Genomic DNA, 15293 nt, shown 5'->3' on the forward strand with positions numbered 1-15293 from the left:
AGACTTCAGTAAGGTGTTCAACAAGGCTCCCCTTGGGAGACTGGTTAGCAAGGTTAGATCTCACGGAATACAAGGAGAACGAGCCATTTAGATACAAAACTGGCTCAAAGGTAGAAGACAGAAGGTGATGTTGGAGGGTTATTTTTCAGACAGGAAGCCTCTGACCAGGGGAGTGCCACAAGGGTCAGTACTGGTTCCACTGCTTTATGTCATTTATACAAATGATTTGGATGTGAACATTAGAGGTATAGTTAGTAAGTTTGCAGATGACACCAAAATTGGAGATGTAGTGGACAGCGAAGAAGGTTACCTCAGATTATAAAGGGATCTTGATCAGATGGGCCAACAAGCTGAGAAGAGGCAGATGGAGTTAATTTAGATAAAGGTGAGGTGCTGCATTTTGGGAAAGCAAATCTTAGCAGGACTTATATACTTAATGTAAGGTCCAAGAGAGTGTTGCTGAACAAAGAGACCTTGGAGTGCAGGCTCATATCTCCTTGAAAGTGGAGTCACTGGTAGATAGGATAGTCCTTTATTGGTCAGATATTGAGTACAGGAGTTGGGAGGTAACATTGCAGCTGTACAGGACATTGGTTTGGAATATTGCATGCAATTCTGGTCTCCTTCCCATCAGAAAGATCTTGTGAAACTTGAAAGAGTTCAGAAAAGATTTATAAGGATGTTGCCAGGGCTAGAGGATTTGAGCTATAGGGAGAGGTTGAATAGGCTAGGGCTGTTTTCCCTGGAGTGACAGAGGCTGAGGAGTGACAGAGGCTGAGGAGTGACCTTATAGAGGTTTATAAAATCATGAGGAGCATGGTTAGGATAAATAGATATTGTCTTTTCCCTGAGATGGGGAATCCAGAACTGGAGGGTATAGGTTTAGGGTGAGAAGGGAAAGATAAAAAAGAGACCTAAGGGGCAACTTTTTCACACAGAGGGTGGTACGTGTATGGAATGAGCTGCCAGAGGAAGTGGTGGAGGCTGGTACAATTGCAACATTTAAAAGGCATCTGGATGGGTATATGAATGGAAAGGGTTTGAAGGGATATGGGCCGAGTGCTGGCAGGTGGGACTAGATTGGGTTGGGATATCTGATCGGCATGGACGGGTTGGACCAAAGGGTCTGTTTCTGTGCTGTACATCTCTATGACTCTATGATTCTAAATATTTGAAAAAAAATTGTGATACCGGGAAAGAATAGGGGAGTGGGACAAACTGATTTGTTCTTTGAAGGTATTGGCACAGACTTGACGGGCTGATTAGCTTCCTCTGTGCTATACCTTTATTATTCTAAGTCTCCTGATCCTGTCTGTCATTGTGAATTTCAGAGTGAAGGTATGTCAAATAACAAAGGGTTTTATGGGGGTTCTTTGTGTGTGGGTTAATAAACAATGGTGTTGTGGTTTAATTTTAAAAAGTACTGTGGTTTGTAAATTAGTTCCTGCATTTTTGGCTGGCATGTACCATATCGTAAGTGGCATGCCCAGTTGTTGCTCCTTTCAGAATACACCTTCACGACATGCTTGAAACAATCAGTTGAGAAACGAGACGTTAAACGATCCCAATGTTCAGACATCAAAGTACATTTCAGTTCTTTGAAAGGAAACCCAGTGTCAGGGCAGTGGCTTCACTGGCTTCTGGACCCGAATATAGCGTTTTCAGCAATTGTAGCTTTGTACTGTGTACACTCCCTCAGTGAAATTACACGAGCTTTGTCCTCACTTGTTTCATTGTTCCATGTGTGAAATATCCATCATCTGTATGAAAGAGAGGCGGCTCCAGCAACTTAATGCTGACACCTCTGACTGTCACTTGCAATCTGCATGATTCGATTATTTACTGTTATAACCAGCGCATCCAGGTCCCAAACAAAAACCTCACTTCCACAGGCAATATTCGTACCTTTTCTAGGCTGATTAACAGACACTGTAGATTTTTGACTTTTGATTAATAACAGGGTTGTGGCATCCGGTTACCCTTGCTGCAATTCTCCAGTTTTTAAGTGAGACAGAAACAAAAATATCAACCACCACCAACACCACTACCAATTAAACAAGCCCACAGGGTGCCGAGTAACAGAACACTGGATCCATTCACAACCAAATCGTCTTTCCACATCTCCTTGTTTGTTCTCCCCAAATACTCATTACACTCGCTTATTCCGTCCTTCCATTCCATCATGCCAATTTCCATCAGTTGGGGTTCAGTTGGTTGCTCTCTCCCCTCGGGGTTAGAGTTCACGTCTCACTGCAGACTTGGCAAAAATCCTGACTGGCACTCGACTGAAGTACTGCAGGGGTGTTGCACCATCCCAGATATCGACTTTCCAATGAAACTTTAAAACCGACGCCCACCGTTGCCCTCTCATAAAAGGTCCTATGCACTATTTGAAGAGCTGGGGAATTATTTCCAGACCACTGTTTTTCAAGTAACATTCAAAAACTTCAGAAGCAAAATACAGCAGATGCTGGAAATCCGAAATAAAAAAATGAACTAAACTCAGTCGATCTGACTGTTTCTGTGGAGAGAAATATACTTTATACTTTGAGTTAATCATGGCTGAAACCTTCTCCATTTACCCTTCTATCATAAAAACAAATCAGTTGACTGTTATCAAATTGCTCTCTGTGGCAAACTGAAAGATTTGTTATCAAACTGAGAGATCACACTTTCCGATATATTCCTTTTTTCCATTAGCTGTAAAGCTGTGGTGCTTTTATCATTCACTCACCTTCCCTTCATCCTGTCCGCCTCCCACCCCTCGCTTCATCACCCCTCTTCTGTCTCTCCATCTCTTGTCTTTTCACCATCTCTCGCTTCATTTTTCTCTCTTTCCTCTCGTCAACCCCTCCACTGCCTGCCTCCCTTTCTCTGTTCCTCCCACTTCTCCATTCCTCTCTCAAGATCATTCCTCTCATCTCCTTCTCCACGTTCTCTCTTTCCCACTTCACTTCAATCTTTCCACCACCTCTCACCATCCCCCCACAGCTCTGCATCCCTTTCTCATTCCCACATCTCTTTTCACCCTCCCCGTCCACAGTCTACCGTGAGCACTACTGCCTCACAGTGTCAGGGACCCGGGTTCGATCCCAGCCTCGGGCGACTGTCCGTGTGGAGTGTGCACATTCTCCCCGGTGGTTTACTGCGGGTGGTCCGGTTTCCTTCCGCAATCCAAAAGATGTGCAGGTGAACTGGCCCACAGTGTCCAGGGATGGTTAATGCATTAACCAGGGGGTCAATGTAGACTTATGGGAGTATAGGTCTGGGTGGGTTATCCTTTGGAGGGTCGGTGTGCACTTGCCGGCCCGGAGGGCCTGCTTCCACACTGAAGGGATTGTATGATTCTCTCTGTCCACTTCCTCTTCACACTCTTTCCCCCCTTCCCACCTCTCCAAGTTTCCTGACACCCCACCGTGAACGATGACATCACCCAACTGGTCAACACCGAGGGGGCGGGCCCACGGTTTGACGGCTGGTTCTTGCGACCAATGAGAGGGCACTTTGGAGAGAAGGGAGGCGGGCCCCCTCCGCCGTGGAGTGTTTGGAGTGGTCACGTGAGGGGGGGGACGGGCTGTTGGCGGTTGGAGCTTGTGTGAGAGAGAGGAGGAGGGGGGGGTGGACCGATCCTGATCGGCGGTGAGCGAGGAACCTCGGTCACGGGTAGAGAGAGAGAGAGCGCAGTGTTTGAGTGTTGTCCCGGCGGTATGTGTATAAGGTGAGAGGGGTTAGATTAGGGTATGTTGGCGTGGGTTCGGTTGGGGCTGGAGCTGGGGGGCTGGCCTGGTGTGGCCGTCGCTGTGAGTGCCTGAGGGATTGGGGCTTTGGGAATGGGCCGCTCCGGGCCGGGCCGGGCCGCTCCGGCTCTCTGTCTCGCGCACACACACACACACACACACACACAGCACCGCGGCGGCGCTTGCAGCGGCTCCCGGACCCTGTGAGCGACGCTGTGGGGACGGGCTCTCGCATTGAGCCCGGGATGTGTCAGTCCTCCCCGCGGTCCGAAAACCTCCCGGAGCCTGACTCTTTTTCTTTCCACCCAAACTTGGAGAAGTTTTGTTTTTGATTTCTGTGCGCTGGAACATGGAGATGATCAAGTTTGTGATGATGTTCAACTTCCTGAATTTACGTTAACTTCCTCGTCAGGAGCTTCTACACTGAATCTCTTGAGAGAGGAGGAATCTGCATCGTCTTCTGTCTTTAGGTGCTTGTCCAGTAAACTATATTCCCATCTCGTAAGGTGCAATCGGACTTGTCTGTCAGCTTTCATATTTGGACTTTAATGTCTGTCAATCAGTCATTAATAATCTCAGACGGTACTTGTGCATAATTACCAAAACAACATATCAACGATTCATCTTCAAAAATGAGGGATTTAAATGTACAAGAGTCGTTTGTAGCCTAAATGACTTGTGCAAAGGTTGCTCTGTGTCTGAACAGTATTTGTTTACTCTGTATGAAGATTCTTTGTAGCAGAGATGGTTGGTGCTTTTTGAAATAATGATTCTGGCCGCTACAGTTCAGTTGGTAGTAAGTTGTCTCTTATTGAGCATGTTAATAGAATTCGATGCACCAAGTAGATTGGCTGTTCTTTAAATTGGAAGTTGACCTGCAATACAATATTGAATTAAAATGTTTCAGAAGCTCAGATGCATGCCACAGTTTGGAGGGAGACAATATGGCAGTAGTTCAAGCATTTTGTTCATGCCATCTCAATGCAAATATTGTGACATAATATTCATAAAATTGTTTAAATGAAAAGAAATCCAACTCTTTTGTAGCTTAAACTCTGAATTTATGGATTGAACTTTGTTGCACATGTTTGGGTGGTCAGAGTACACTCTGCTTCAGATAGTTTTTATTAATAAACAAAATAACATTTGATTAGTTCAATTAAATGTTTGCAAGTAGTTTTATTTATCCACTTTTTCAATGCCTTGTATCGTATTCCTAATCAATACGCAATATTACTATTCTATCAAACATCCTTCTATTCTTCAATTCCTTATTCCAGTAATCACCTTATATTATATTTGCATTTAACTTTCAATGTTGATTAGTCTGAAAGATCTAAATCTTTTGACCTAAATATTACTCCTTGTTATTTGCTCTACCCCCAGGTCAGAATAGTTTGCAAACTTGAAAAGTCAACCAAGTTTTTCTCGATTCTGAGCAAGAAGCTTGAACCCAAGTTTTCAACATGTTTCTAGCCTAAGATGTTTTTGTTTTGTTATAGTAAAGCCAGTTTGATATCAAACTTGACTTTGGTTTAGCAATTAATTTTTAAAGTTAAACTTATCGCAAGGTTTCTGTAACCTTCATTTAGACAATGTCCAGTCATTCCTCTCAATCCATAATGTTGTAATACCTTTTGAAAATTGGTGCTTTTTTTCCAGACTCTGGTTATAGTTAGACTCAAACCCCAAAATTGCATCATCATTTTGCCATATTCATCTTTGCTTATTTGTTTAGCCTGTTGTCATCTCCTTTCACATGCTACAGCAACTTGAATGACTTATCTTGTGACTCTCAAATGATATCTCATCAGCATATTGTCTACTTTCCTAATCTGCCTGCTCCGTTCTCTCCTGTACTAATTTGTCATTTTTATAAAATCATCGCTTGTCTAACTAATTTTCAACGTATGTGTTAAAATGATCAAACTGAAACATATTTTTTGTTTTAACTGGGTTTCTCATTCCTAGTACACTACTTTTGTCCTCGAGCATATATTTCTAATTCCATTGGATTGCTTTAGATCTTCCTAGCATTAGCATAAGAAATCTTTGTTTTCTCTCTTTTTCCATTCTATATATTTTCAGAATCTTTTAGCTATTAACATATTTTCTTGCAACTTGGTTATAATCAGATTGGGAAGATCAAATTTACTTATCATTCCTACATTTCCTCATTGCTACAGCCAAGACCAGTGGTTGTTAAACAGCATATTTAAACACTGAGATTTAAAAAGACCTCTGATTGCACCAACAATATTTCTGGTGCTGGCGTTTAATTGTAGCTAACCGAATTTAATCACACATCCATTAATAAACGTCTTTACAGAGGAACCTCGATTATCCAAACGACACAGGTGGGGAGTATTTCATTTGGTTAATCGAATGCTTGGCTAAACTATGTTATTCAGCATCGGGACCTTGCGATCTTTCCAGATAATCCGATATTCGAATAATTGAGGTTCCTCTGTATGTAGAAGATGAAAACCTTTCAACTTAGAGATGTTTCTATTTCCTTTAATCTTTCTTTTCCCCTTTCCGATTCTTTAGTTTTAAAAAAATCTAGTTTGGTTTTGCCATGGGACTTTGGTGAGAGCAGCTAGGGAAGGGGTATTGGAGGAAAAATAGAACATTATAGTCAAACTTGAATTGCTGTCATGTAATTTTTCTCTCTAAATCTTCAGCCCGATAAGGGGGTAAATCTGAGTGTAACTTTCAGCATATAGTTTTTACAGAATCTGTAAATTGTGTGTTTTGAGTGAAATCTGTTTCTTTGTCAGAAACAGATTGCAGGCATTGCACTTGTTATTGTAGTCATTGCTCCTAATTGCGAATTTTGTAAATTACGATTTTTCTCACGCATCTTGAAACAAGAGATTGTGATTGGAGATATGTGCCTAAGCTTTTGGAGAACCCTGCTGAACAATATGAAAGTATACATGCCATGATTTTGGAAAAGGTTAATCATATTGCATGATCTCTGAAAAAACTGCACAGATAAGTTTTAGTGCACTGTATTGTAATTGCAATATTTTATGGTGGATAAGACAAGGAAGCCAGTGATGAATTTACATTGTGATATTATTTTCAGTTTGAGTAATTGAGGGAAATACCATATATATGAAAGTTACATGGCAGAAGAATCCTGATATGCAATTTTGTATAACTTGAAAACCTAAAATATTGTTATACTTACAAATATTTCTGGTGAAGTATCTGAAAAGTAAATATCTTGCTCTTTTGAAAGTTCCAGTTTTTAAATTTGAGATTGTAAAATTAAAATTTCATATTCTCAAATTTACTGTTTAATCATAACCAACGTTGTGCATACATATCTAAAATCACTCATATGATTTGAAGAATTAATATTTTGTTACCATTACATTGGGTCAGAAGTGAAAACATCTTAATTATTAAGAGATTTAGACAAACAAAACATTCACGTGATAAGGTGATCAGATGACAAATCATGATGATGGTGTAGTTTATCCTTGGAAAGCATGGCATCCAATGTCTGTGTACATACTTAGAGTTCATTAGAATACTTTTTGCAGATGTGTGATGGCAGACAGTGGTATATGGGACTTTGATTTGGTTAAACTCAATACATGAAATTGTTGCACTTTTTTTAAAAGAAACAGTTAAATTTTGTTTCTTTGCACTGAATGAAAGAATGTACCATGTCCATATAATGTTAGGGCTAATTTTGTTTTCATGTTATCAGAACCATGGGAAATTTGCAGTATTGACATTGGGCATATCAAAAGGACAATCGGTATGGTCATGATATTGGTAGATAAGTACATCCAAATACTTAGAGAAACTTTTGCTCGTCAAACCAAGTGACTGTATCAATAGTCCTGAATCCCTTTTGAGCAAGGTGCTCATAGCAGAAAGACTCAATTGTTTTCTGGATAGTCTTGTGAATGTTCAAATAATATGGTTGAAAACTGCTTTTTGAAGAAACATTGTCTCCTATTGGGTTTCTCTAAAATACTATGACTCTGAGGTATCATTTGAAAAACAGATGTGCAATTTAGTCTGGGATTTTTTCTTTTTGCTTTCCCTCCAGCCTGCTTTTTGGAATTACTTAGTGACTTCATATGGGATCTAAAACATCTTGCTGGTTATGGGGATACTGTGCTGTGTTGCTTTTATGATTAAACAAGCAGTAAAGTTTGAGAGAGAATCCCTCTGTGAATTTTCATTTACCTGTCAAGGATTACTGGAACCCTCATTATTTTTCTTACTAGTGACTGTGATTAAAATGTAATAAATTAATCATTCAAGTTAATTGTCTAGACCTTGATTTCTGATAAAAGCTATTATATTATAAAATTTATTTTATTATATTATATTATATTTTATGAGACTAGCATGGCACATCATTATGCTAAGTTTTGGAATGACTAGCCACATCAGTGTGGAATGAGTTAGAATGGCCGGATTTGGAAAATTAGGCATGGATCCATATTGCCACATGCCTGTTATTTTTTAATTTTATTTTTTTCTTCTTTTGAGGTGCTTTGGTGAACTATTTTTCCACTTTCCCTCCAACCAAAGCGTAAAACATTAGAATTTTTTTTGAAAAGAAATTGAACAGGAATTTACTTGAGAAATTGTCTTAAACCTTTGAAGTGGCTTTATCCTTCTAATTATTGTGTGTATCATATACCAATATCTCCTGCTCTGTTCCTCAAAGATCTCTGCACCATTCCATTCTTTATTCATGGTGGAAGCTTGCATTGATTATAAAAGGTTGCACGATCTTGTAATCATCAAGCAGCGTCAATCCTGACTAACTTGTGCAAATGAAAAGCTCTCTGCGAGTACATATTGCTGCAGTCCAAACATGTGTCCGCTTTGTAATTCATTTCTATCACTTTTCAAATTATTTGTTGTTTCAAGAATATTGGTTCAACCATATAATGTAGCATGCCATTCAATTTGTTCTTTGCTGTTCTGTAATGATTTGTCATCGGGAAATGATGGTAGATTTATTGCCACTCTGGAGCAGCAACATTGAAGTGGAATTCTGAATTATATAAATTCATTAGAGCCCAGTTCAAAATATATGCACTTCCTTGGACTGAATTAAAGCAAAGTACTGCAGATGCTGGTGATTTGAAATAAAAACAAAGTGCTTGAAACGCTCAATTGGTCTGGCAACGTCTGTGGATAGAGAAGCAGAGTCAACATTTTGAATTCAGTATTACAGAATACTGCACGTGGAACAGTTTTAAATTTTGAGGAAACTTTAAGGGCCTGGAAGTGCTGCGGATCACTGATGCCAAGACTTGCATTTATGCCAAGAGGACACAATCATAGAATCATACAGTACAAAAGAGGCCTTTTGCCCAATCAGTTTGTACTGCCAAAAATGTACTGATCTTCCAGCAATAGGCCTATAGCATTGACTGTTATGACACTTTAAGTGTTTATTTAAAAAAAACCTGCCTCAACTACCCTCCCAGGCAGTGTATCCCAGACTCCTACCCCACTTTGGCTGATACCATTTTTCCTCAGGTTCTCTGCCTTTTACTTTGTGTATTCCCTTGTCATTAATCTTTCAATTAAGGGAAGCAGCTACTTTCTGTCCTTCCTACCCCATTCTTCTTATAATCCTATAATCTTTTCTTAGGATTCCCTGAACCTTCTCTGCTCCAAAGAAAACAACCCAAGCTCATCCAGCCACCTTTCACAGCTAAGATGCTCTATCCTGGTAACGTCCTGGTCAATCTCCTCTGCACCTCCTCCAGTACAATCATACCCTTCCTACTGTGTGGTGATCAGAACTGCACACAGTACTCCAGCTGTGAGCTAACCAAAATTCTCTGCAGCTCTAACATAACCTCACTGCTCTTAAACTCCTTTTTCTTGTCGTACTTTAGCTTAATTTGAACTAATTTTCCTGGTGAATCTTAACTATATTATTTATATTCTCTGACTGCGGTATGGTTTTCTTCAAAGTTAAAGTATGACAAGAAAAGGTATAGTTCAGGGCAAGTATCGGGATGTGCATCTTTAGGCCGCAGTGACAAACTCTGGAATTGTCTGCTAGCCAACAGAGGGAATCTTGTATTCCCTCAGGAGTGTAGCTAGATTTCAAAGAAAGAGGAAGACTATAAGACATAGAAGTGGAAATAAGGCCATTCGTTCCATTGAGTCTACTCTGCCATTTAATCACGGCTGGCATTTCAACTCCACTTGCCCGCACTCTCCCCGTAGCCCTTAATTCTTTGTGAGATCAAGAATTTATCAATCTCTGCCTTGAAAACATTTAACATCCAGGCCTCCACTGTGCTCCATGGTAATGAATTCCACAGGCCCACCACACTCTGGCTGAAGAAATGTCTCTTCGTTTCCATTCTAAATAACCCTCTCTAATTCTAAAGCTGTGCCCATGGGTCCTAGTCTCCTTGCCTAACGGATACAACTCCCCAGCGTCCACCGTTTCTAAGCCATGCATTATTTTGTAAGTTTCTATTAGATCTCCCCTCAACCTTCTAAACTCAAATGAATACCATTTCCAGGGATCATCCGTGTAAATCTCTGCTGGACACGCTGTAGGGCCAGTATGTCCTTCCTAGGTGTGAGGCTCAAACTTGAACACGGTATTCTAAATGGGGCCTAACTAGAGCTTTATAAAGTCTCAGAAGCATATTACTACTTTTATATTCCAACCCTCTTGAGATAAATGACAACATTACATTCGCTTTCTTAATCACAGATTCAACCTGTAATTTGACCTTTAGCGAGTACTCCCAGATCCCTATGTACTTTGGCTTTATGAATTTTCTCACCATTTAGAAAGTAGTACATGCCAGTATTCTTTTTTCCAAAGTGCAAGACCTCGCATTTGCTCATGTTCAATTTCAACAGCCATTTCCTGAACCACTCTCCTAAACTGTCTAAATCTTTCTGCAGCCTTCCTACCTCCTCAGTACTACTCGCCTGTCACCTAACTTCGTATCATCGGCAAACTTCGCCAGAATGCCCCAGTCCCTTCATCTAGATCATTATATATAAAGTGAACAGCTGCGGCCCAACACTGAACCTTGCAGGACACCACTTGTCACCGGCTGCCATTCCAAAAAAGAACCTTTTGTCCCAACTCTCTGCCTTCTCTCAGACAGCCAATCCTCAATCCATGCCAGTAGCTCACCTCAAACACCATAAGCCCTCACCTTACTCAGCAGCCTCCTGTGAGGCACCTTATCAAAGGCCTTTTGGAAGTCTAGATAGATAACATCCACTGGGTTTCCCTGGTCTAACCTGCTTGTTACCCCTTCAAAGAATTCTAACAGGTTTGTTGGGCACAATCTCCCCTTAGTAAATCCTTGTTGACTTTATCTAATCTGACCCTGCACTTCCAAGAATTTAGAAATCTCATCCTTAATGATGGATTCTAGAATTTTCCCAACAACCGAGGTTAGGCTAATTGGCTTAGAAATTTCCATCTTTTGTCTTGATCCTTTCTTGAACAAGGGGGTTACAACAGCAATTTTCCAATTATCTGGGACTTTCCCTGACTCCAGAGACTTTTGAAAGATCACAATCAACACCTCCACTATTTCCTCAGCCATATTCCTTGGAACTCGAGGATGTAGTCCACCGGGGCCAGGACATTTATCAATTTTTAGACCTTTTAGCTTTTCTAGCACTTTCTCTTTTGTAATGGCTACCATACTCAACTCAACCTCCTAACTCTCTTTAATTGTTGGGATATTACTCTTGTTTTCCACTCTGAATATTGACATAAAGTACTTATTAAGTTCTTCGGCTACTTCCTTATCCCCCAGCACTAGCCTTCCTGCATCAATTTGGAGTGGCCCAATGTCTACTTTTGCCTCTCATTTGTTTCTTATGGATTGAACGAAACAACATTTATTTTCCTTTCTAATATTACTGGCTAGCCTACCTTCATATTTGATCCTCCCCTTCCTTATTTCTCTCTTTGCTATCGTCTTTGTTTTTGTAGCCTTCCCAATCTTCTGATTTTCCCAGTACTTTTGGCCACTTTATAGGCACTCTTGTTTTCTTTGCTACATTTCCTGACTTGCTTTGTCAGCCATGGCTGTCTAATTCCCACCTGCCTCGGATAATATTTCTTTTCTTTGGGATGAACCTCTGTACTGTGTCCTCAATTACACCCAGAAACTCCTGCCATTGTTGCTGTACTGTCTTACCCACTAGGCTCTGCTTCCAGTCAATTTTTGTCAGTTCCTCTGTCATGTCTGTAGTTACCTTTTATTTAACTGTAACACCATTACATCCGATTTTGCCTTCTTTCTTTCAAACTGCAGACTGAACTCTACCATATTATGATCACTGCCCCCTAAGTGTTCCCTTACTTTAGGATCTTTTATAAAGTCTGGCTCATTACATAGCAAAAGGTCCAAAATAGCCTGCTCCCTTGTGGGCTCCATCACAAGCTGTTCCAAAAAGCCATCCTGTAAGCATTCCATGAATTCCCTTTCTTTGGATCCACTGGCACCATTATTCAGCCAGTCAATTTGCATATCGAAGACCCCATGATCACCGTGACCTTGCCTTTCTGACATGCCTTACCTATTTCCCGGTACATCTTGCGCCCTGGTCTTGATCATTCTTAGGAGATCTGTACGTAACTCCCTTTATGGTTTTTTTTGCCTTTGTGGTTCCTCAACCCCACCCCCACAGACTCCACATCATCTGACCCTATGTCATTCAGTGCCATGGATTTAATTTCATTCTTAACTAACAAGGCAACCTCACCCCCTTTGCACACCTGTCTTTTCAGTAAATTGTAAATCCTTGAATGTTTAACTGCTAGTCCTGAACCCCCCGCAACCACGTCTCTGTGATGCTTACCACATCATAATCATTCACGATGATTATAGGAAGTGTAAAGTTTGCTTAGCATTGATTTTGAAATGAACATCCACCTCTCATCTCTATTTATCTTGTGAATAACTACTGCATCAAAAACTTTAAAAGTTCCATGTGATAATTTGTATTAAATGTACAAGTGCATGTCTAAACATGTATCTGAGTTGTTATGTCAGAAGACAAACTGCACCAAACACCAATATAATGGAACTTTACTGACTGCCATAATGCAAAATCTTGATGTTGCAGCTGTCTTAAGAGACAGCTTGTTATCGGTAAGACTGGCAAAGTTCTTATCCACCAGCTCAGTTATAATTAGTATTGAATAGAGTGCAACGTGTTATATATTGTCTAGGTTGTAAACATTGATTAAACTCAGTAAGCTATTTTACAAACTTAAACTTCGTGTATTTTTATGTTGCAAGGCTTTCTGTGTTACTTGTGTTCATTTTGTTTGCATGTTCTTGATGCATCTATGTTTACTGCTACTGTTTGTCATAAACTTCCAATCATTATGTCTGCAGAAAGTAAAGATGAAGGAGAAAACATGCTTTCACATTTTTCAATCTTGCTCCTGTTCCAGTTGACATCTAGTGTTTTCCATCCTTAAGTATGTAATGAAGCTATAACTGTTGTACAGTATATCATACTTTAATAAAAACATTGCAATACTTTCAATTTGTTTTGACAATATTCAGAGTAACATAGTGAGTGATTACATTGTGAGAAGCATGTACATGAGAATTATAGTCATGTAATGTTTGCCTGAAAAGGTCAGGATCCCTTTTCTCAATGCTATTTGTTTGGTGACAGCAAAATGAAATGAAACGTTATGGAACTTGCTTAGAAATTTTGGAAATCAAACTCTTGATCATGCGCAGATGTTTTTGTAATTTTAAATGATATTCTAATTGGTTTGATGAAATCTTTTGTTTCTCTCACGGAATCTCATTTTCTCAACATCAATCTTGCCCCTGCAACATGACCTGATTGTTGGCTTCGGTCAGCTTTTTGTCATAGTACAGTTATTAGAGTCTTCATACTTTAGATGAGTAGCATTTACACTGTGAGAGAGAAATGATACTTTACAATTGATGCACTTTCCTGTTTTTGTTAATCACTTTCATTGTTGGCTGCAAGCCTATATAATCAGAAAAATGAACAAAAAGAAAAGCACGTCAGGGACCAAAGCATGTGTAAGTGCATAACATAGTACAGAAACTTGTTCAGACTAATCAAACTTTGATTCACTTAAATTTGTGTCTCAAGAGAAAAACTGTCCTGTTTTCCAGAAGTGGATTTTGGTTTGTAATTTATTCCACCTCTTCAGTCCACCCACAACTTGGCAATCCTTCCTTCTACACAATTTTGTCAGTTTCTGACTCAAACCCAACAACGTTGAACTCTGAAGTCCTTCATTGGCCTTAAACAGTGTCTCATTTTGTTGACATCACAAATGAATGGTTTATACTATTTTTAAAGCAACAGTGTTTCTGAAAATTCCAGCATCTTTTGTGGGATTATTTCTTTGAACTACATGTGGGAGGCAGGAATGAATTGAAGATATTGGTCCAATTTCAAACTTTCATTGTTAATAGAATTTGTATATATCATTACAAGTTAGTGAGAGTAGAAATAGGAGGATAGAGCAGATGAATGTGTGGCTGAGGAGGTGGTGCAGGGGAGAAGAGTTCACATTTCTGGATTATTGGAATCTCTTGGGCAGAAATGACCTGTCCAAAAAGGATGGATTGTATTTGAATTGGAAGGGGACTAATATACTGGCATGAAGATTTGGTAGAGCTTCTTGGGTGTATTTAAACTAGTAAGGTTGGGGGGGTGTGGCGTGGGATCCAGGGAAATAGTGAGGGAAGAGATCAATCTGTGACTGGTACAGTTGGGAAAAGGAGCGAGTCAAGCAGTCAGGGCAGGCAGAAACAAAGGAGAGGACAAGGTAGGATTGATAAATTAAACTACATTTATTTCAATGCAAGAGGCCTAACGGGAAAGGCAGATGAACTCAGGGCATGGTTAGGAACGTTGGACTGGGATATCATAGCAATTATAGAAACATGGCTCAGGGATGGGCATGACTGGCAACTTAATGTTCCAGGATACAAATGCTATGGGAGGGAGAGAAAGAAGGGCAAGAGAGGAGGGAGAGTCGTGTTTTTGTTAAGGGATAGCATTACGGCTGTACTTAGAGAGGATATTCCAAGGAATATGTCCAGGGAAGTAATTTGGGTGGAACTGAGAAATAAAGGGATGATTTAGTTTATTGGGATGTTACTATAGACACCTCAATAATCAGCGGGAAATTGAGAAACAAATTTTTGAGGAGATATCAGTTATCTGTAACAATAATAAGGTGGTGATGGTAGGGGATTTTAAGTTTTCAAACCTTGACTGGAACTGCTATAGTGTTAAAGGTTTAGGTGGATTGGAATTTAAGCGTGTATAAGAAACTTTCCTGATTCAGTATGTGGATGTACCTACTGGCGAAGGTGCAAAACTGGACCTACCTTTGGGAAATAAGGCAGGACAAGTGTCTGAGGTGTCAGTGGGGGAGTACTTTGGGGCCAGTGACCATAATTCTATTAGTTTTAAAATACTAATGAAAAAGGATAAACAGGATATAAAAGTTGAAGTTCTAAATTGGAGGAAGGTCAATTTTGACAGTATTAG

The 15293-nt window shown here is 40.0% G+C and overlaps 1 protein-coding gene across 1 annotated transcript in view; it reads left to right on the forward strand.

Annotated features, from left to right (window-relative positions):
- Positions 1–3605: 3605 nt before the first annotated feature.
- Positions 3606–15293, forward strand: part of LOC132821022 (transcription regulator protein BACH1-like) — an 82456-nt gene continuing 70768 nt past the window's right edge. Inside the window, exon 1 of the mRNA XM_060833500.1 lies at positions 3606–3718. The gene's annotated coding sequence lies outside the window, so the exon portion shown is untranslated. The remainder of the gene's footprint in view (positions 3719–15293) is intronic.

This window comes from Hemiscyllium ocellatum, chromosome 12 (assembly GCF_020745735.1).
Source record: "Hemiscyllium ocellatum isolate sHemOce1 chromosome 12, sHemOce1.pat.X.cur, whole genome shotgun sequence".
Taxonomy (NCBI): Eukaryota; Metazoa; Chordata; class Chondrichthyes; order Orectolobiformes; family Hemiscylliidae; genus Hemiscyllium; species Hemiscyllium ocellatum.